This window comes from Ips typographus, linkage group LG6, assembly GCF_016097725.1.
Source record: "Ips typographus isolate SLU linkage group LG6, UJ_Ityp_2.0, whole genome shotgun sequence".
In the NCBI taxonomy this organism is placed as follows: Eukaryota; Metazoa; Arthropoda; class Insecta; order Coleoptera; family Curculionidae; genus Ips; species Ips typographus.
In genome coordinates this window covers 5,059,055-5,082,219 of record NC_138427.1, presented here as the reverse complement: position 1 = coordinate 5,082,219, position 23,165 = coordinate 5,059,055, and the positions used below count along the sequence as shown (strand labels likewise).

Sequence of the window (23,165 nt, the reverse complement as noted above, 5' to 3'; positions counted from 1 at the left end):
AAGCGTGAACGTTTTCAAGAATTCCGGCCGGTTCCTCGACAAAAGGGTAAAAAAGAGAAGCGAGCAGACAGAAAGCATAATTCTTGTTGCGGAGGATTGGTGACATTTTAAATGGAATGGCGTATCACGTTTCTTTTTGCTGAAGAATTTTAAGAACCCGATAGTGTACTTGACGTGCCTGTTATTAATGAAGGTTCTTATTTTCTGTTGTCCGAAGTAAAAAAATTAAATGTCTGCTATTTTAACAGGTTACGTGATGTTCTTGCAGACTACAACAAATCGTGTAATTCAATATGTCAGTGACGTAAATATGGAAAAAATCATATTATAAATTCCGGGAAAGTACTATTCAGTACTGACCTAACTTAAGCGGTTTTACACGAACATTCTCTATTATATTTACATGGTAGAATAGTTTATTAAAAGAGTGTCCACCAAGGTGAAGTAGGTTATTTAATTTAATGACTTGTTTTGCTTATGTACGTGAATTATTGTCTATATGAAGAAGGCAAAAAATGCGGTTTTGCTGTTTTAATACCCTTGAATAATTTTTGTTTATAATTGAATTTTAATTAGCATTTTTTACTTTTGTTAATTGAATTAACTTAAATAAAAATTCAAACTTTTAGAGCGAAACTGCATTACTTAAGTATTGTATGTAAACATGTTTGCTTTTTTACTAGACTTATTTTTATCGTTAGTAAAATTACTGTAAAGTAATCTTGAATGGAGTTGAATCAAAATCTCATCAAAAAGAGAGACAGTTCTGAATAGAGAGAACAGAAAAGAAATAAATTGAGAGAAAATGTCATAATCGAAATTGAGGTTAAAAGAGAAATGGATTAGAGCGTTGAAATAATTATAGTAGAGTGAGTTACAAAAACGTGTTAAATGAATACAAAAGACTGTGAAACATGATTGCATTATACAGCAAATATTTTAATTAAAATTTTAATTTCACTATTTTTAGTTAATTTCCTATTTAGCCAGTTTATGAGTTTTGTGGAGGAGATGTTTAGGTACGTTGACAGAAGCCAGGGAGATGCAAAATCAAGAAGTGTTAAAGAAGACAAATAACAATTTAATATTAAGCATGCAATGTTTTTGTTTGTTAATTTATTTTAGAGACGTAGTTAAATAGAAGTTTAGATTAAAACAGAAAAATAAGTAAAAGAAAAAGCAAATTGCACTCTTTTACAAGAATACAAGAAAAAATTAGGCAAACACTAAAATGAATGGAAATTTTTGTTATTAATATTTTGTTACACACTTAATTTATAATAATTTAGTAAATTGATAACAAAAAAATAAAACTTTTTGTTCATTACTTGCCCTTATGTTTCATTTGAATTAAATTACTCTATGGAGCAAAATTTACAATATCACATGATCAGTTTACTTAGAAGTCCATAGAAAATGCTTTAAATTGTTAGCATACGAAATTGAGTGTTATTGCTAATCATTTTGCATAATATCAACCGTAATAGTTAGAGTAATTAGAAATAACATCCGTTATTTATTAGGTAATGGAATACCTAGTAAAACTACATAAATAGTTATGTGTTTTTGCTGTCAGTAAAGTTTGATTTATAAATTGGCGCAGCACAACATAACCCTTGTGTCTAACCAGTCAAAACTGTTTATTTTCCTGATATTATAATTTTGATTGATTAAATACAAGTATTATGATGTATTATGCTGCATCAATCTATACAGTGTAAGTCCCAATTTCCTGAATAAAAAGGAATAGGTATAATAAAGAAAAATTAAATAAATTACTCACATTATATTATTGGCTATGTTTTTTTTATGGTAAATTCAGTGTCAACTTTATTATTTTTTCAAATTGAGACACCTATTTTTCAGTTTTTATGTGAATAAGAAATATTATTCAGTATATCCCAGTACCTATTCTGATACAGGCTAATCACAGACACGATGAACCGTAAATATCTCACAAACCGCCCACATTAAGTATACGATATGTTACATGAAATATAACATAGAAAAATGGTATTTCAATCTGATAAAACAAAGTCGAACGTATTTTTAGGCCACCCTGTATACATAAAGGAGTCTAATAAAATTTGATGCCCAAAATTTCCTTGATTTCAACATTGCATATCATGGCCAGATGATATTGATTGCGGTTTCCACTATGTAGTCACGTGATTAACTAGGAAATATCGCGTGTGATAGGTTAGGTTATAGGTAAATAAAATTCTCCGTTTTTAGCGCCTCTTATCTGTACATCACCCATCTAGATATGTCAAAAAGTTATTAGTTAATTTTCCACCTCATCCACAGAGTCGAATGTGTACAACGTAAAAGTCGTAGTAGCATTAACGCTGCAGCAATAACCTCCCATGAAATAACTGTAATATTTTTATAGCATGTTCCCGCATCGGAAACCTTAATATTATCACACTATTTCAAATTTCAAATATTACCAAAACAAGCAATATACACCAACCCAATTCCCTGCAACAAAACATCATCAAACGGCACACAACACCCGGTCCGTATAGCACGAGACAGAACATGGCCATCCCCACTCTTGTCGTCCTTGTCGTGCTTTAGGTGGGGCGTGTGACGTCACCGTTTTAGTGCCCGCCTTTGCCTGGCTTATGGGCGGGAAATAAACGAAATTTACGAGGTGATATAACTGCTATCTGCCGGCCGTCAAACGAACCATGCGGAGGCCATTACCAACTCGCTATTGGTTAAAAAGCGGAGACCGCGTGCCACCGTAGCGGCTGCAAGCGCCTAATCACAGCGGAGCGACAAAGAGGCAAACGGTCGGCACGTCGTGGATTGAAGGCGAAATCGATTCGGAATCACTTATCCGTCGAGAGTTACGACGCACGTTTGCGGCGAGAATCCATTGGATTGCTGAAGTGGGAGCGTGATGGAGCTATAAAACGGTCGTGGAGGATCGGGAACGGTCGTTTCGGAACGTTTCGCGGGATATTTAAGATATTATAAGGGTTCAGGTTAAACGGAGAATTTGCTTGGAAAAAATATGTTATGACCCGTAAAGGTCTTATCTTTTTTTATTATTTTATTTTGCGAGGATGGAATGACTTTGTAATTTGTTTGGGGGGTGTGTGCGGATTTGTTATTTCGTTTACATGCACGTCTTTTTTTGCTCAAGGGGGTGGCAAAGTAAAGAAATCTCAAAGAGGAGGATTCGGTATCCAGATGATTTCAAGTCTCAAGAACTACCCTATAATATTTTTTCGATTAAGTTTTCATTAAGTCGAGGTTTGAATGTGACAGATCAGGTGCAAAATACACAGCCTAAACTAAACTTATCTAACTTGTCCTTAAACCCAACTTAGCCAATGTTAGGGAAATTGACATACCTTACATCCCATGAATCGAAACCATATAGTAACCGTCAGTTTGAACAATTCTTTGACGTTTGAAAATTCAACTATATAATTAAATCAAGCTTGCTTATTTAATTATAGCTGTATAAAGTACCAAATTTAAAAATTTAGTAGGTATTAATTTGAAAATAGGGGAATATACAGGAGATCATAATGATCAAAGGAATGAGTAAAGTAAGTCCTTTTTTTAAAAAAACTTGATTGATTTGCTGAAAACAGACAAGAACATAAATTTCAATTTCATTTTCTTTTCTGGACAGAAAAATGTGTAGCAAATGTTGTTGAGGGTTGTAGATGAAATAGAAACAGACCACACAACAGACAGACAACTCTGGGAACTTCCCGAAAGGGAAAATTCCTGGACTTGTCCGACTTCCTCTTCCAGAACTATCCTTTTGGTCTACAGCGATGGGAGGGTAAAAAAGCAGTAAGTAGTCTTGCTTGACCCATCTATCTGAGACCGTATTCCCAGCCAAAGAATATTGGCGCGCAATCAGCTTTTGCCAGAAGAAATAATTCTTCCGACAAAAATGGTTATCGCACATTATCCTTTCGACTTTTGGTCAAAAGGTAGAAAAGAAGATCTTAAGAAAAAACTTTACAATGAAGATCTACATTCTTATAATTTTTTTGTTAAAAACTATCGTTTCTTTAGAAAAAGAAAAGAATCCTATTGATGCAATGTTGGCGTAAATCGCAGCACTGTTTATGGTTTGCGATTAGTCAAGAAAAAGCAGAAAGTTGAAAGCTGCCTTTTTGACTCACTGTGTTGAGATTAACGCAAGTGCTGCACATGCGGTTACTCTTTTTCAGAAAGGGTTTCCTGCCAAATTATGCCATAATCAATCGCACTACATGAAATTGCGTATCACAGATCTTTGCAAGCAGGTTGGACGCAATTTCATTACAAAATATATTTTTTTACTTACAAAATCCTCTAGTTAACCAACCATAGTAAATTTTATTTACATTATTGTAGAATATACAAGTTTGAAGAAAAAACGCTACTTGCATTTGATAATACATACTTATTGATGAAAAGAATGTTAAAACCGTTAATACAGATTTGACAAGATTGATACATTGACAAAAAAGTATTGGAATCAAAATATTGCACCTTTCTTATAACATCTGCAGTCTACCATCCAGAAACACTTGATTGAAAGATTTTAGCCAATCTTCTAATATTTAAAATTCTAGTAAAGTAAACTTATGAAAAATTCAAAAAGGGTCGATTATTTTCTAAAACTTTGAAAACACTATTTGAATTTCTTAGATGATGTTCTAACCTGCAGACATTTAAGTTATAGTATATTATTAACCAAGGTTTATTGACCGTATGTCAAGTTTAAGACATAAGCTGTCTAAATCGTGGATAATATATCGTTTTTTCCACTATTAACTATATTTTTGATGGCCTTTTTATAAAAAACTTAGGATAACAACAACATGAAGGAACAACCTAATTTAGCTGTCTCTGTCAAGTCAAGTATATTTCATTTGTCATATGTCTTAATAGACATTATTATTTACCTAGGTCAATAATATATTTCATTTTTTGTTGTGTTTGTGCCAGACTAGATCTAGAAATTAGACTGAAAACATTAAGGTAGAGGAAACTAATTTCTCAAGTTACTTATCGGTCAATAATAATATGTTTACTATGTTGTAGTGGAAAAAAATTATCAACCTATTCCCTTAACTGACAATGTTGAAGAATTTATTTGACAACCCATAAATGTCATTTTAAAATCTCTGAGACCATTAATAAAACTGTAAACTAGCTGTCTGTTATTTCGGATCGTCAGGTAAACCACACAAACCGGAGCGTTAAAACAACCACCCAGCACATAAAATTGGCATTTACGATACTGCGCCTTTTTAGTTTAACGATCTTAGATGATGTTTATTATTATCCTGGTCGTCGTAAAGCTAAACTTGGATGATTTCGGGCGCGTGCCTAGCTTGAGCTCGTATATTTTCATCGGGCCCATTCTAGACGCACTTTTACAGTTTTAACTGCCGTAAAAGTCGCCTTAACGGCCTTTTTACTGCCGCTACGTTACACCAGCGTTACGGGTGTCCGTGTGCTTTAAAAACCACAAAGAACTGTCGCATAAAAATCAGTATTTGGACACCCTTTATGTCTCTATGATGTCATTTTGTCGCTTAGAAACGACTTTCACTCAGCTGGTTGTCTTTTTTTCTGTGCCTACCTGCTCGAATAAAACCAATTTATTTTATAGGACTTTTATTATAACTTGCTCAAACTTTTTATTTGGCTCCCCGTGTAGTTATTGATGCGTTTTATTTCTTTCAGGGGGTCGGCATTAAAGGAATCTGTATAAGCGGAGTGTGTGGCGCCACCTAAACACTGAATAAGGAACCGCTTGCTGTGTGGGATTACAGCAGTGATTCGCTTTAAGAGGTGAGTTAAGCGTTAAGTTATGAGGACCACTAAAAGATGTCAGGATGTGTTTTAAAGCGTAATAAAAGTTTTATGGGCCGCCCCTTTATAATCCTGTTCGGAATTGAAGGTTTTAAGTTTTGGGTTAAGCTTAATGGGTTAAACGAAATAAAAACTTTAAAAACAGTTAGGAATTTTGGGGTCACCCTTTAGAAACAAAGAAAAAGTATGGAATATTGCCAATGCCAGGGAAAAAATACAGACTTTCCTCAGATCATATTAGTAGTTAAAATGACTGCTGAAGCACATTTGAACAGTTTGAACTTTCTAAACGTTTTTTTATGAGTTGGTCGCCATTTTGATTGAAACAAAACCCCCATACTGGAACCACTTTATCCAAAATCATTTCCTCTGGATTACGTCAGAAAGTCAACTACCTACCAAAAGCAAGAAGAATAGAAAATGTCCAAAAATGTACAGGGTTAGGTAAAAATTAATTAAAACTATTTAATTTGTTCATTAAATTTGTTAGTATTGATTATACCCTGTACAAATAAATAAAAAGGAATTCAACTTTTAAATATTTATATTATAGTAAACTGTCTAATTTTAGTCAGTAAACACCGAAAACCATCTTAAATCATCAACAAATTTGAAAGTTACGCCTCTGTTATTAACAGAGTGAGTTTGCTACCAAATACAGAGCCGTAATTAGACAAGTTCTTAAGTGAAGTGCTACTACTATGGTTAGACTGTCTAATTTTAGTCAGTAAACAGAGAAAACTAACTATAAATCTATCATTTGAAATGAATTATATAAGTACAAAACAGTAAGGACTTAAGTAAGAAACGGTTAAATTATGTAACTCTGGTATTAATGTAATAGTTCACTAAACCACTTTTCAGAAAATTTTCGTTTTCGTTTATTTTCTTCAATGTAACATAGTAGGCCAACAACAACACATACCAATAATAATAGTATATTATTAACCAAGGTTTATACAGAAGCTTTTATTGACCGTAGTTGCTTTGCTCTTCGGGATTTAATCATTGACTTCAATTTTTGCAACATAAGTAGCAAACATGTAAACTGGGGAAACAATTGGAAAACCACAAGTACTATTAGGTACTAGACTGTAAGTCAAATATTTTTTTAAGTGTATGAATAATAACACTAGTGATTGCCGTCCTTAATGTGTTAAATGTTTATCTATAAGTGAATGCAAAACAGGTATTATTAACCATTATAAAGTTGTAATTACTTCTTAATTGATATAACGTAAATAATATAGAGAACTCAAGGTTTACGACAATTAACGAACATGCTACCATCAGCAACTTAATAAGCAATGTAATAAGTAAGAAAAAGTATTAAATTGGTAGTTGAAAATGTGTAAACTTATAAATTTAATGGGTTATGTTAATAAGCATAGTTTGTTCTAATAGCTTTTTTTCCTTTTTTAAATTTCGGATATTTTGTAAATACTGAGTGTTGTAAAGAACCAAAAATTTTGCGAATAATTTATTAAATAACTCCTTACCTATGTTTAAGTTCAATATGTTCTATTATTTCACTACACAGCTCCAAGTTTACTTTAATTAGTAGGCAACATTGTCTTGGTGTTTTTGGTATCATAATAAATAAGGGTATATAGACTCACCTACTACGATTAAAAAAATAATTTGTCACTTATGCAAAACGACCAACATACAAACTCCTGTCATAATATCACCATAAAAAACCTTGGTTTTCACTAATTTTTCCTACTAAAAAACACTCACAAGCACCTAACTCTTTACTTTCTCTTACTAACGCTCTATTTTCACTGAGCTCAGGTACTACTGCAATGTTAAGGTTTGGTTGTAAAACCCTTTTCTTTTTTTTCGAAAGTAGAACCAAAGAGTTATCAAAAAGGTTGTAAACCATCAAAAGCACCCACAATCAACTTTCTACTTTTACTACCTTACAGAGAATTTTTGTTCTTTTTTTAGTCGCACTATTGTGTCTAGATTTAAAAAATTATATTGCATGCCTTGTTTTTTTTTTGTGATAGAAACGTCGGAGTATTTGAATGATTTATTTATCTATAAAAAGTGTTTTTAAAGGCATTTTTCTTAAATGCCATCTTCTGTCATTGCAGCTAAAGAAGGGTGAGTAGGCCTCTAAAAACAGGCCTATGAGTAAGTAACGATTTTTCTTCATAGTTGAGCTGCCAAAAAACAGAGGGCTCTAGCTGGATTTTTGTTAAAAATAGTCAGTAACATTGCATAACCACCTGGATTATTGAGTCACCTTGTTGATTTATAGTGATTAAAAACCACAAGGATTCTATTTATGGCTATGTTTTCTTTCAGAAACAGGATACAACTAAATTAATCCCATCCTAAAAGAAAGCAAAACCAATAATGACTTTAATTTCCAACCAAAAACGAAAGCCGCACTATTTACGAGGCAGTTATGGGGTCCAGGTAAACTTGTTTTGGGGTGTGCCCCTGGTGCTTTCTCGCCGCCATAAAGCTTTCGGCCTCATCGGTTTCACAACCCACTTGAAAGATCCAATCTGGTTTCGGTTTGACGTTTTAATTATTGCTCCATCTGTGATTTAAATGGTTGGACAAGTTTTGGGTTTCGTTAATGCTACCTACCATTCACAACATTGAAGTACAATTGGTGAGCTAATTAAAGCGAATTTCGCCGAAGAACCCAGACGAAACTTTGCTTCTGAAATTATATGTTTTCCAAACTTTAATGGGACATTAGTCCTTAGTTAGTCCAGGGGACTAATGTAAAGGTGAGTTTATATGCAAATTTTGTGATGGCTTTGTCGGTGTTGTAATAAAGACGTCGATAAACCACAATAAACAAAGTTTGAGGTTCTTTTAGAGTGGATTTTAATGGATAATTATTTGGTTGTGTATATTATCAATATGTAAAGTACCTTTACCGACTTTGATAATTATAATTTAGACCCTATTAGATTGAAAACAGTGGCCTTGATGATCTGCTAAATGCAATATCAATTAAATTACAAAAAAATTAGAATATTGATTTATTCAACCTTGGTTACAGTAACAAACGAATAATCTTAATGGTATACAAGTTCTTCATTTTGTTAAGTACTACTTTTTTCTCTAGACACTTTTTCATACACGTTTTTGTTTATTATACTTACTTTGTTAACCACATACGATGAACTGATGTAATGAATAGCTTTTGTCAGTATAATGTAATGTCTTGTATAAATTTGCATATTTATCTAATACGGAAATATACTGCCCGTCAAAAATAATGGGACAACAAAATTTTTGTTATTTTTTGAGCGGCAGTTTCTTTAAATTGATTCACTCGAATAACAAAAGTGGCTATAAAAATGAGAATGTGATTGCCTACAGCAAGTGTGTTGGTTAAATTGAGTAATTGTAATTGGGTAATAGTAAAAGTAATTGAGTAGTTTTAAGGGTATTTTTTCTAATCCCGTATTTCTTCCGGAAAAGATCTAAAGAAGTTTTTGAATTGAAACGGGAAAAATTGTTTGAATAGAGATATTGACCACAAGACTCGATTAAGGTTATTGTGAAATCCAAAAATTTTTAATTTTTTGACCACACCTTTATTATATTATTAAGTTATTATTTCCTAAATGTTTGTTGCTGTGAACAATAGTTGTATGTTTAATATCAAAATAGTACGTAACAATGCAATATTCAGTTACATGTTTTGAATATGACGGTTTCTGATTTATTCTTTCTCTTCTTATCATATTCAAAACTGTTAGCCCAGTACAACTGTACAACATTGCTACGTCAACCGATTCTTGTTTGATTTTTCCTATGGATATTCTTTTAAAATTTGTTCTTAAGAATACTACTTTGGAGCAGCTATTTGGTTTGTTCAAAGTTAGGGAAGGTAAATTGAAATATATCTTTTCGGGAAGAAAGGAGATTTACCAGTATTTTGTAAAAAAGTAAGGGCATTGGGAAAGCAGAACGTTTTATGGGAGATTTAATGCATTTTATTGTGGTACATATTTTTTTGTGGTAATATCATAAAAAATAGAATTAGGGCTGTTTTTAAGTTACGTTGTTTCAATGTGTTTTATGTTATAATGTAAGTTGATATGTTGTTGGAAATAGTTACGAGTAATGAGTAAAACGTGTAATAATTGCTTATAATTACACATTTTAATTCGTTCATTCTATGTCATCTACAAATTCATAACCAGAAAAAGCTTCAGTACAATAACTAATTATAATCAAAAAATACGTAGCTAAAAACTTACGAAATCTGCAGGCTGCTTTTTATAAATTTTATAGTGTTCCGCCAATAATACCCCAATATTGTCACTCACATTTATTACTAAATTGATTCTTACATAATAGGAATATGATCTTATATTAGTGTTGTACTATTATTCAGGTACTGCCGTAACACATTAAAATACTAAACATATAAAAATTGCTAAACATTCCTATAAAAAACCACTAAAATTAAAAAATGTTTATATAAAATTCTCAATAAAAAAGTATTGTGTAACTGTTGTAAACATAACTTCCTGTTTTCTTTATACAACTATTTCAGTAACATTTTTCCATATCTCTTCAAATGAATTGGTTGGACCAAAGTTTGCTTTGAATGAAATAGAATATTTCAAGAACAACGAATCGTCGAGAATGTACTACTATACTATACTATTTACTGATCTTGAAATTCTGCAAAGATAAGGTTTCTACAAATTACCCGTTACGGTTATTTTATTTTAAATAAACTTTGAACCCGCTCATTTGATTTGAAGAATTAGAAAACAGTCAGTTAGCTAAAAATAATTTCCAATAGCTCTCCTTTTCTAATAAAATTGTTAATGGATAAATATCTGAGATATTGCACCGATCCGGACTAAAATTAAAATATGTCAAACTGTTCTCATAACATTTATTACTAAATTGATACTTACATAATAGAAATATGATCTAATTTTAGTATTGTACTATTATTCAGGTACTGCAGTAGCACATTAAAATACGAAACATATAATTTGTTAAACATTTTTAAATCCTTAAATACTAACTTAAATAACACTTAATTACAACTATATTTACATAAAAATACATCTAATACAAGTTCTTTTGAAACAATACTGATATTGGAGGAAGGCGATATAATATTTAAAAACTAAAAAATTGAGGTAAACCTGTTATGAAAATGAGCTCATAGGAGAAAAAGTACCCAAAAAAATAAATTGTGAAATACCTATATTCACTTTTTTCCATATTAAGACTTTTGAAAAGTAACCAAATTTAGTTTGTTGTTTTTTAGAAAGTTTTACAAAGGTTTATTCAATTTTTGGGTTTTTATTTTATTTTTGGGTATAAGACTGTACACCTTATTTTGATAGGTTATGCTTATGCCTTTTTGAAAGTTCTAATCCTACTAGGTAATTGTTTACATTATTGCCTGTTTCATCTAATTAAACTGAATTTATTTTTGCCGCCACTGAGTACATCCTTATCAACTATTTATTTAGTATTTTGAAAAACTGCAAAATTGAAGATCTCCTTGGACTTCAAAAACTTGAGATCATTAAAAACCGTACCGCGCAAAATACGAGAAAAAAACCCAACAGTCTTTTTCAAAAATTATAGTCCCTCTCCCTCGTATAGTTTCGGCAAACACGCAAGCAATTCCAATTTAAAGAAAGATACGAGGCACAGTTTAATCTTATAAAATATTCGCGCCCATTAATTTGAATAAAGGCAACATTAAAACTTCTCAAGGTGGCAATGAATCTCCTCTTGGTGCAGCTTCGCGGGCGGCCTTCTTTCCCGTTTCCATGGCGACTGTTCTTTCTCCGCCAATGGCGGCAGTCCTGGGGGTGGCACCGAATGCTTTAGCACCGGGGGACGGAGATAGTTCTCTTCTTCGTGCCGATCCTGCAGCTATATGCCGACAGCTTTTTGTTCGCCAGATCTGAAAAAAGTACAGCAAGAGCTTTAGTATTTGCGTTGTTTTTTTGTCCAAGAAATGGGCGGTTTTATGGACTAAAATGGGGAATGTAGTGCTTAGGTATATTCAAATGGGAGTAACTAACTCACTACAGAAAAAATAGTGTCACTAATTTTACAAGAAAAGTCTTAACGTACAAAGGAATAAAAAAGTTTTACTACAAATAAGTTACCTAAACAGCTCTAGAATTGATAACATTTGAAGATAAACTTAGACTTAGTTCAAGTGGAATTTCTGGCACAAATGTTTGACAAAAAGTCTTACGATTTTTGTAAAATTGTTATAGTAGGTACTGATAATAGTATGGTTCCATGATTCTTTTAGGGGAGAGTAGATTAGCTCACAATCCATGTCCCAAATCCATATTATACTGAAAGTCTCTTTACTATCAGAAATAGAAAACCTTATTAAAACAATTATTTAATAATTGTTATTTTGCGATTTTGTCTTTGTTAGTTATTTAGGTTTTGTCATACTTAATAAACTTTATGTAAAGAGGTGACTAAATAGAGTTTAGTTTTTAAGTAGTAGTGGACAAATAAAATAAAAATAAATTCTGTTACCATCATAAAAGAAGACTAATAAAATATCATAAAAAACAAGAAAAATAAAAGATTATACTTACAATGATCAAATATTGTTAAAACTGTTAGTGTCATCACCATCATTACGATCAAAATTAATCATCGGCAAATACTTGTCAATTTTTGGTTTAATCCGAAGACCAGTGGAATCCATTATGTAGACCCTCTCAACTGCGACTCCTGAAACATAACAAATACAGGGTGATTCAAAATCCAGTACTAATATATTAATTGAATGTTAAAAAATGAAAACAATTTGTATTTTGTAAATACTTGATGCCAAAGATTTGCCTAAACGAAATCTTGCCTTGCTTGGCCAATTATTGCCTTAAGTGTTGTTTGGCAAAACAAGACAACATGCTTTATGTACTGAAAACTCTTATCTTGCAATTTTCTTCTATAGAACCTCTTATTAATGTTTGCAATAGTTTTACAGTTGAATTTCCATGCTTGTCATGCTTTATACACTTTAAATATCGAAGTTTTCAAAGGTAACTCGGCAACACTGCAGTAATAATTATAAATTTTGTGGTTGGAACTTTTTTCAACATTAAATTCGTAAAAATTGTATTCATATATACCAGCATTTTAATAATTTGCATATTAAAATGAATCATTTACGTAAGAAACGTAAAAATGTTTAATTTATGACGAAGCTAAAAATTATTAATAGTTATTGAGTATTTTTAACAATAAATTAGAAAAAGGTTTCACAAGGTTGTGTTTAAGTTAAATTAAATGGACTTTTACAGATTATTGTTAATGTTACTTCAAACATTCAAACATCTCCACACATTTCAATTCTCAATTTTGTATGGAATTTTAGATACATTTTATGTACATCATAATAATAAGATATGAACATATTACTTATAACGTTCATACTTTCTTCAAAAAACTTTGTGGCTGGAAATAAGTTGTTAAAACGACAATAACTTTTTTAATAGTTAAAGTAGCCCCCAGAAGCAAGTGAAACTAAAATTAGCCATAGCTGTGATAGAGCATAGCTGACTTTGTGTTTGTTAGAATAATGGTCAAATAAAAATAACATAAAAAAAACCAATTAACTTAGTACAACAAAAATTAACTGAATGCAAATTAAGTTGAATGTATTTACTTTATACTCATCAAGTATTGAGCCTGAAAATGTGATCATTGACATTTGACAGTCAAAGAGTATCGAAATTTGGAATGCCTTTGTAGCTTTTACAATGATCAATCATTTCACTAGTGCATATTGTCGCTGTAATTGGTTTAGACTAGAGTAACCACAAAATACCAGTATTTAATTGTTGCAGCATCAATTTTGACAGACAATCAATTTTCTCGAAAAAGTGCAAAAATTGCACTTCTAAGAGCAAAAAGAAATAAATCGAAGAGCAAAGATATTTCAGAAAAGCTTATTTACATGATTTTAGCATGTGGAATTATCGGGGGTAATTGCACAAGTGCATAAAAATTACCGATAATTTTGCGTGAAAACTTGTTATCTCTTAACTGCATGAGTTTATTTTCATATTTTTTTGGCGAAAGATGTTTTAGAAAAAAATATGAAAATGACCGAATGCAGTTTGCAAAGATAACAAGTTTGAACGCAGAATTATCAGGTCATTTTTAAGGCACGAATGTAATTTTGGGGAATATTTCCCGAATAAATAAAATGTTTTGGTTTTGCTGCAACTATAGATTGCTCAATGGAGCTCAATGAGCAAGTTCCAAACCGTTTATTAATTTCTGTTGACATCGCATTTGACATTTTTTGGTTATAAAAAGTCAAAAAAATGCGCATGGACAACAATTAGTGTACTAGCAATAGGCTCTACAACAATGCAGTCGTTATAGATACGTACAGTGCAATTATCGAAATGCAATTATCACTTTAGAATGCAATTATCGCTGTCATTCTGGTGAAAATGCACTGCTCATATGGGACATTTAACACATGAGGGAAATATTCTGTCCAAATTTTAAGATACATTTCGGAAACACCCTGTAGTATTATTATCTGAAAAATGGAAAAACGTAAGAATGATAAATAGTCTAACTATAACTGACTTTTTTCAAAACTGATTATAGTGGCGTAATGTTTTACTTTACTATTTTTGTTACTGGAGTATAATTCGGACATTAACCAACCACATTTTATAAACCAATGGGACAGTGACATTATTGTTATTCCAGTACAACGTGAAGACTGATACACTACTTTTAGAGAATATTGGTAACAATTTATTAGATCGTGTGAAACACGTTTCAAAAATTTCTTATTTTAGGTAATTTACTCAAACTACAAACCGGACTTTTCGTAAAACTGGTTACATAAATATAGCTATTTCTGCATCGTTTTAGTATTTTTATTTATGAATTGACATGGGTGGATTGTTTCTATTTTCGGGTATTCCTTTTAAGCTGTCTATATGGAATAACAATCAACTGCAGGATTCCTTCGCGAGGAAAAAAATGTCATCCAGCCAGAAACACAAACAAACCAATAAATTTCCGGGCGTACAATTTTCAGTTCATTTTCTACGGGTTTATTCGAGATTTCGCTCAATAAAGTGTCTGGCTTTCCCCAGCTTTACAAACACAAACTGATTAATGTCGCTAAGGGGAAGTTTTGCTTTTATTTTAATGGCGCGCAGTCCTGACGTACGATTATAACCCCGTCGCCCCGGGGCCCAATTCAGTCCTTTCTAATGTGTTGTTTGGTTTTAAATTTTCTAAAAAAGTTTGATTTGGAAATTTTTCTGTATTATAAGTTACGTTAACGGGATGCAGGAATCGAAAACCGCATTTAACTGGCCCACGAAATGGGAAGTCAGGAGAGCGTGGCTTAACGGACGCAGACTCGGCCATTATCCGCGTTAAATGAAGTGTGCGGGCCAAAAGGTGAAAGGAACGGGCGCTCTGGAATAAGCCCTTTTCCATCCCGAATGCAATTCCAGGGTCCTGGATAAGGTAGGAGCGGATCGGGAAGTGAAGCGGAACGCGATCCGATAAGAGATATTGCCAGTGTCGCCTGAGGGATCTTTCTGAGTTAGCAGGGACGGATTTTAATCATTTTGTATAGAGACATAATAGAAGTTCTATACTATAGCAAAACAAGATGATATAATTGAGATATAAGCAGCTCAATGCAGGCTTATTTCAGTTATTTTAATTACTTTTTTTACGACTTTTCGGGAAGGACTGGTTCCTGTCGAATTTCTTGATTACTAGAACCAACCAACCAGGAAGTAATTTACTTAAAGTAAAATGCAAGACTGAAGGCAATTTTTAAAAGTTTTGACCTACCTAGCAGCTAGATTCAGAAATACTTTTATTTATTAAAATTAATATTGATCAAATAATTGATTGTGAGATAAATTTGCTGAACTACTGGTACTCTGACTAATTCCACTAAAACGACCTAGGCCAAGAAGAAGATGACCCCACACCAAAGCTGATCTCCACGGGTGAAAAGAAGAAGAAATTCAGAATTCTCAAAATCTGGGTATAACCCTTTTGCTGCTAACTCAGTCCTGACTGAGCTCTGGCTGCAATCCTAGAAATTTCCCTGCAATTGCTCAGCAATAAGGGAAAAATTACCATAAGTTGTCAGCTTGACTGGCTACTTTCACATTCTTTTCGACTTTGACATCCTTCCAACTTAAGCGAAGGAAGCCAGCTGACGAAGAAAGAAGAAAAAAAACCAGAAGAGCGCCGAAGAGCCCCGTTATCAGCAAGAGCATCCTCCAGAACTCCCGACATAAAAAACCTCAAAGGAGGCAATGTCCATTTTCTTGACATTTCTTCCAGATCTACAGCGATGGGAGGGTAAAAACCAGTAGTCGTGCTTGACCCGCTTATCAAACCAAATTTTGTATCTCAATTACTGCTAACATTTCCATCTGGATAAACTAGGGATTACTAAAGTTATTCTTCGTCTTCGGTCATTATGTTCGTTTAATTGTTTTACACTTTTTGTTGTTTTTGTGTTATTTTTACATGTTTTGCAGAAAGTGATTCTTTTTCTTCAAAACCAACTTTGGTATCGCTTGGTTTAAATATTAAGTTTTTGAATATCTATAGCTTTCTCATCCCTTCATTTATTTTCTCATCAAATTTCAGGGTTGATAGTAGCAAATAACACATATTAGATTAAGTAAAAAGTTATTCCTCAAATCAACGACAGAATTGATTGCGTTTATCAGAATAATACTAAGCATGATCCCATATCAAGGGTTAATGGTCGTCTGAATGACGCTTTCCATCTTGTCCATTCCGCCAATTCTTGGCACGTAAGCAACCCAACTCATGCTACTCAATATTTGTTCTTCGTCGCTTCTGTTTTATCGTGAGCTGCCTGGAGCCTTATCCTTTTGGAGGGTGCAAATCCCGATATTACTCCATCTAAAATTTTATACACTTTATGACGATTTCCTGTACAGATTTTTAAGTTAGCTTTGCTTCACCTAGTTTGAAAGTGGTAGGAAATACGTCCTACTAGTGGAAGACAAATTTTTGGTCCTTCCTGTCGTCCTTATACGCTGCTTACGTATTCAATGGCGTTATAATAAAGTCGTTTGCATCAAATTGTGATAACTTTCAGGAAATTTATTCACAATTTATGTTAGGGAACGGCCCGTCGCGTCGTTCTAACTTTTTATTCATGCGATATAATACCCCTTTCCTTTAGAATAACAACGTAACAGAAATGAATGAGTCTTAGTCTAGGACTGGTTTTCAAATTTGTTTGTCTGTTCATCAAAGGGCAACGCATACTTATAAATGGTTTCTTAGGGTTAAACGGGTTTTCAACTTAACCCTTTTGATATGGATATAACAGCTCAATTAAGGCTTCTGGTTTGGACCAAGGAAATTGCTTTATATTAACAGCAAAAAATATACAGTTAATTTTATAACGACCGTGTGGCCAGCTTACATTATCCATTTTTTTTTTTTTTTTATGCTTTCACATCTTATTAATATGTAGTAAGTTTTAAATATGTCACTTTCTAGAACCAGCTTAATATTTGAGTGAGAAACTCATTATTATACTCTTGGTTACCGAATCAATATCAACCTGATATAGTCGACATTGCCTGCCAAAAATGTTTTGTCTGAAATGTTGCTCAATGTTCTCTATAGTTATATTCTAGTGTTTTTATAATAATTAATAATAGTCAATGATATTTGATGATCTCTTTGGTAGAAATCAAGATAATATATCATTTGACAATATCTATTCCAAGTGTAGATATTTGACGTTTTTGAAATAAATTAATGCGTGATAGTTTAAACTCGTACGTTACGTACCTACATAATATTTTAACACAGTTAATTTGAATGCAAAAATGACACTCAGGGAGTTCCATAATATTGTCTATTGATTTACTTGTAACTATAATAATTACAATACTTTTTTCAAAATTCTTAGTAGTAGTAAGGGGTTTATTCAGCCTCGTATAATATGGAAGGGGCTAATATTCTAGTTATAATTTCAAATAAAAAAAATCTAGTAGCTAGTTGAGTATGAAAAGTATGAATTTGGCAATGTCACTATCATCTATCATTATTGCAGTAAGCAATATGGTTTGTAGAGATATCAAAACTTTCTTCTAGACATAAATAACTTATTTTTTAGTATCCGTACTAGAACACAGTAAGAGTTAATTATAAACAAACAACGTTAAATACAGTGTGTCCCAAATTAGAGGAGAGCTGCAAAATCAACTAAATGGGGTCCTCATAAAATACTCTAAAGTTTAAGAGTATTTTTTGAGAAATATATTCCCAGTCGCCAAATTGATTATCATATCCATTTTCGGAAAATTAGAAAAACGTCAGAGACTGTATTTTAAAAATTGCTTCTGAACCAATCGAAAATCAGTTTTTGAAAATATAACATTACATATTAGGACACTATACAGTAAACTATTTAGAAAAATTTTATCATCAATTATGATTATTTCTAAGATGTGCATGATAACTTTGCAATTTTTTTTGTCAAATTATTTAAAAAAAAAGAAAAAAACACATCTGTATTTTAATTACCTCCTTATGATAACCCCATAACATACTTATTGCATTTTGTTTTCCATAATGGCGGAAAATTTTTTCCAAGGCTTACGAAACAAAAACACGAAAACCGTCATATTGCACATTAGAAACTAAAATAAATAATATCAACAAGTACATCATTGAAAACAATTTTTTAGGCTTTTTTCAAAAAATTTACAAAGTCAACATTGCGTAAAAATTTCCATATCTCAGAAAAAAATGATTGTAGAATTTTTCTACACACGTCATCTATGTACACAAAAATGTGTCCCAAAATTGTTTTACTGTTAAATGTTTGTTTTTTTAATTAATTTTGGGAAAAATTTAAAATTTGGGATCCACTGTATATTTTTATAGCCTTAGGACGACAGTTTTTCTACAATTAGTTTAAAAAGTTAACTCAACTTCCTTACAGCATGTTTAAGAGTTTTAAAATTCATTTAGTTCCATTAATATGGTTTCTCCGTTTTAACTCTTTTATATATCTTTCAAATTTAAAAAAAATACAGTACTCCTCTGATTATTTGCTTACTTAACACTAACTTATAACTTCTTTCTGTATATACCTTTAACTCTATGTATTTGAAGCAAAAATTTGGCAAATAACTCATAAAAAAACATACTTATTGACTTACTTAAAGTTGATAACTTTGCATTGGTTCTTTTGTATATTAGGATCCCAATTACATTGCCAAGTGAGTTACATTATGCCTAAAAAAAACACATACTTACTTACTTACATACTTAACTTACTTGTTTTTAATTATCAAATGAGGGTAAAGATACTCTTGTGAATTTGAAACTAATACGTGTGTAATATGAACTTTTTTGATTATGGTAAAACGACCTAAAATCTCATTAAAATACTAGTCAAGGATCCCCACAGAACCAAAATTAAATTTTGGCCATTTCGAAATTCGCAACTCGAGGCAAATTTTCCTAAGTGAAATTCCGGCCGCAGAAGGCGCATCTGCGATTTACATCCCTCCGGAAAACTAATTCCGCTTTAGCGTAGCCCTGATTTAAAGGGGCGCAAAGCGCTTTCTAAAAGTTATTTCAATTCGGAAGCCGACTCTAATATCGTCTTGATGGAAACTGGGTGTAACACGTGTTGGGGTCCGTCTTAGAAAGCGACGGCGGCCATTACACGCATCCTTGTGCTTCCTTCCAACTGCTGTTTAAACTTGGATTTGGGCGAACTTTTAATGGAATTTTTCCGCGTCTGATTCCCGTTTTCAGATTTCATTTCCTATTTGGACCAAGGGGTCGTTTTTAATTTTATTTAACCGTTGCGTAAGTGGAAGACGGCAAAGAGAACAAACCCATTAAAATCGCATTTTTAAGTTGTGTTAGGGGTGCGGTAAAAACTCATTTTTGCTTCGACAGAGCTGTGGAAAATCCCAACTTATGGCTCTATCATCCGACTTGGCTAAGTGATAAAATTGATATTCAAATATGCAAATCGGGCAGAGTTGAGAGGGTCCCGATTTTAGGACGTTATTACTATCCCGTCTTACGTTGTCAAGACTAGAATAAAGCCTTGAATTTATTAGTTTTACAGAAACCCTCGCCATTGAGACTTAAAAGGGATTAACACCTCATGCAGACCCATACAGGGTGACCTATCCAGATGCAATATACTTTATAAAAAAAATTAAGCTTGAATTAGGCAATTCCAGTAATAAGTAATTAGATAATAATACTTCAATGTTTCAACTCTATGGCAAAAATTGGGCAGAGGTAATGGATGGATACTAATTGGTGGGTGGAAGAGCAATACTGGTGAAAAAATATGTAGAAAAGACTGTGGAAAGAAAAACGAAAGTGGTCAGAATGATTCAAGGAGGTTTTTCTCCAAAGACCTCTGAAAACCAAAGTGGTCTTGTTGCTCCTCTTATTGAAGAAGAATCCAATAATTCGAATTGCAGTAAAATATTTATAATACATAAATTATTTTTGTAAACTTGCAAAATTTCGATTTCAGTCCAATTAAAAATATTTATAATAGTAATTAAAGTTCTTCCTTCATTTACTAGAAATACAGAGGTTGTGTAAATAAGGACAGAGAGCATCTCTGCATTAGAACCATCCAAACAACACAAAAGATAAAAAGGCTCGTAGCAGTAACTCGGATGTATCCCAATTAAGTCCCCAAAAACCCCGTAACCCTTCTCTTTGTTTCAGTTTCGCAATCAGCGTATATCAGCCCGGAGGGGGGTGGCAGTTGCCCGCCCCCAGCAGACAGCCGGCTTGTATTTGTTCAGGGCGATAAAAGCTGATGGACGGATATGTCCGCACATAACCACATATATCCAGGGCATATTCCGGGAGCAGATCGACCGGAACTCCCGGAGTTGTCCATAACCGTACATCGTCCAAGATTGGACCGGGCGAGGGTCGCGCGCCCCAATTTGAATTTTAATTTACTGGCTGAGTAAAGTGTTTAAATTTATTGGAGCAATTTTCGCCCCGAGGGTACGTTCCAATCTCGTTGTTTTACATGCTCCCGTTTTTCAACGGTATTTTTGATTGGATTAAGCCGTTAGGAATTGTTTTTTATGGTCGCTTTTAACGTTTTCGCCCAGTTATTAATTTTCTTTCATTTCAAAATGCCTGAACCTCCTAATAACTACATCATCAGCAATATGAGAAATTTGCGTCCAATACAAAATGGGAAAAAAGTGGTAAATTGCTAATGAAGACAGTTACTAACAAAACTCATTCCAAAACGACTGTTCCTATCCAGTTTCTGGAACAATTGTCACGCGACTCTTGTACAATGGGCGAATCGTGTGCGTGCGAATTAAGCCGGTGATAATGAGCACGGAAAACAACGCACGGTAACGTCTGCTGAACCGTTTTTCGTCTCAAATTCCGCTTTTAATGGCACTTTAAGGGCATTAGGAGGATTATCTGCCGTTTCGGGTTTCGGTCTTGCTGTTTATTTACTAAATATTAACTTTGGATTATTGGATTTTGTTATCTTTTGCTCGACGATCTGCGGCATGGTAAGCGACACCATATTTATTGTTATGGCGATGGCGGGTTCAGTTCTGGGAAGGGTTACATTTTTTATCGATCAGATTAAGTTCAAATACAAAAAGTATGAACGTGTAAAATATACTGAAAACATAATGATAATCTGCTAATTTAGAAACTTTCTAAAGTACACAGATAGAGAGAAAGAGAAAACACAATTGATTAAGTTTAACATATGTCGTCTTTAATGTCCTTATCTCTAGTCATTATTCAGTTGAAAACTTATTCATGAAGCCGTATCCGAGCTAGTTCACTGACAATCCGACAAAAGCAGTAGCAACAGCAGTTTTAAATAGCAATTATGCCTGCAACTTTTAATCTACATAACTCTGCGGAACGGCCCATAAAAGTCGACGAGGAAACTCAGAAGCTCTCTATTCAAAAGCGAAAAAACTCTAAATGCGACTTCTACATTTGAATACGAGCTACGGACTATATTGCTATCGTATTTTAGAGTTAGTGCTTGTTTTGTACAAACTCGACGCTCTCTCTATTGCCGTTTGTTTGCGTTACTGCCATCGATTTGGCGTTATTGTAAATTTTTGTGGGCGGCGTTGATAGTGGACGGTAATGAATAGAATATTTCCAATTTTAACAGCTAGATTAATTTACCAGAATGGAAACCAATATTTGCTTTAGGGTTAAACAATATACTGACCCAAATTCTGGTCGTAAAGCTGTCGAACTGAAAAAAAACAAGCCATTTCCTTGGAGGATATGGGAAAACATTACCCAAGAAGAGAGAGAGAGAGGGAGAGACCAAAGTGTTCCTCTAAAACATTAAAAGGGCACCCCCGGAAAAGTTATACGCGATTTAGGGATAATTTACAAGCAGCCAAGCGGCAGTATCTGTCCGGACTACTGCTATCCCCGTTTGAATTATGAGGGGCCATTGCGAGTATCCATCAGGACTATTCCGTACCTCATTAAGACCTCTGCAGATCGTTTGTGGATTTGTTAAAAAAAAGCAGAAAAAATTCCTGAACGAGAAAAAGGAGTTTTGGTTGGTAATTTGGGATGTTTTTTGCTTGGGATAATGCTTAGTTTATTATTCTGTTTTTGCCTTTTTGTCGCAATACAAAGTTAGTAAAAGTAACTGAAAACTGAATGAGGACTGTCTAAAGAATGAGGAATTTACAACACGTACTAAATCCTAGCGTTTCTAAAGTAGGGTTTAATACACTTATATCCAGTTGTACAACAGTGGATCAACCTTAAGAACCTGTCTTTGACAGCAATGCATTTCATATGACAAAGTTCAAGTACCAGTCGCAGTTCAACTGAACTACTTGTAGTTTTTGAACTGTGATTGTACAACCGGACCTTAAACTGAAAAACATGCGTCCGTTCCTCATTATCTTAAAAACTACATCATGCCACGTTTTCTCACACTAAGTCACGTCTGATAACTGCTCGACATAATGATTGAATACCCACTGCACGTTTAAAAGCTTTTCATTTCTAGAATTGAGTACGATTTTCGATTGCCTCTAAATCACTCCAGAACCTTCAATACACTCTTTAAACTGTCCTAAAACTTTCTAAATGCTCCTGAAATAGCCTAAAAAGATTTCAGAAGCTTCCAAAACAATATGGAAATTCGAAAAGCTTTCAAAACAGTGGCTAAAAGCTTCCAAATGCTCCTGGAACAACTTAGAAGCTTCCAAAAGCATTTGGAACAGTCTAAAAGGTTTCAAATG

General features: G+C 33.1%; 1 long non-coding RNA gene across 1 annotated transcript in view; it reads right to left on the bottom strand.

The window, feature by feature from the left end:
• Positions 1 to 9,962: 9,962 nt before the first annotated feature.
• Positions 9,963 to 23,165, bottom strand: part of LOC145730651 (uncharacterized) — a 30,297-nt gene continuing 17,094 nt past the window's right edge. Inside the window, exons 3-4 of the long non-coding RNA XR_014178652.1 lie at positions 12,426 to 12,564; positions 9,963 to 11,764 (exon numbers count right to left, since the gene is read on the bottom strand). This is a non-coding gene — a long non-coding RNA (uncharacterized LOC145730651). The remainder of the gene's footprint in view (positions 11,765 to 12,425; positions 12,565 to 23,165) is intronic.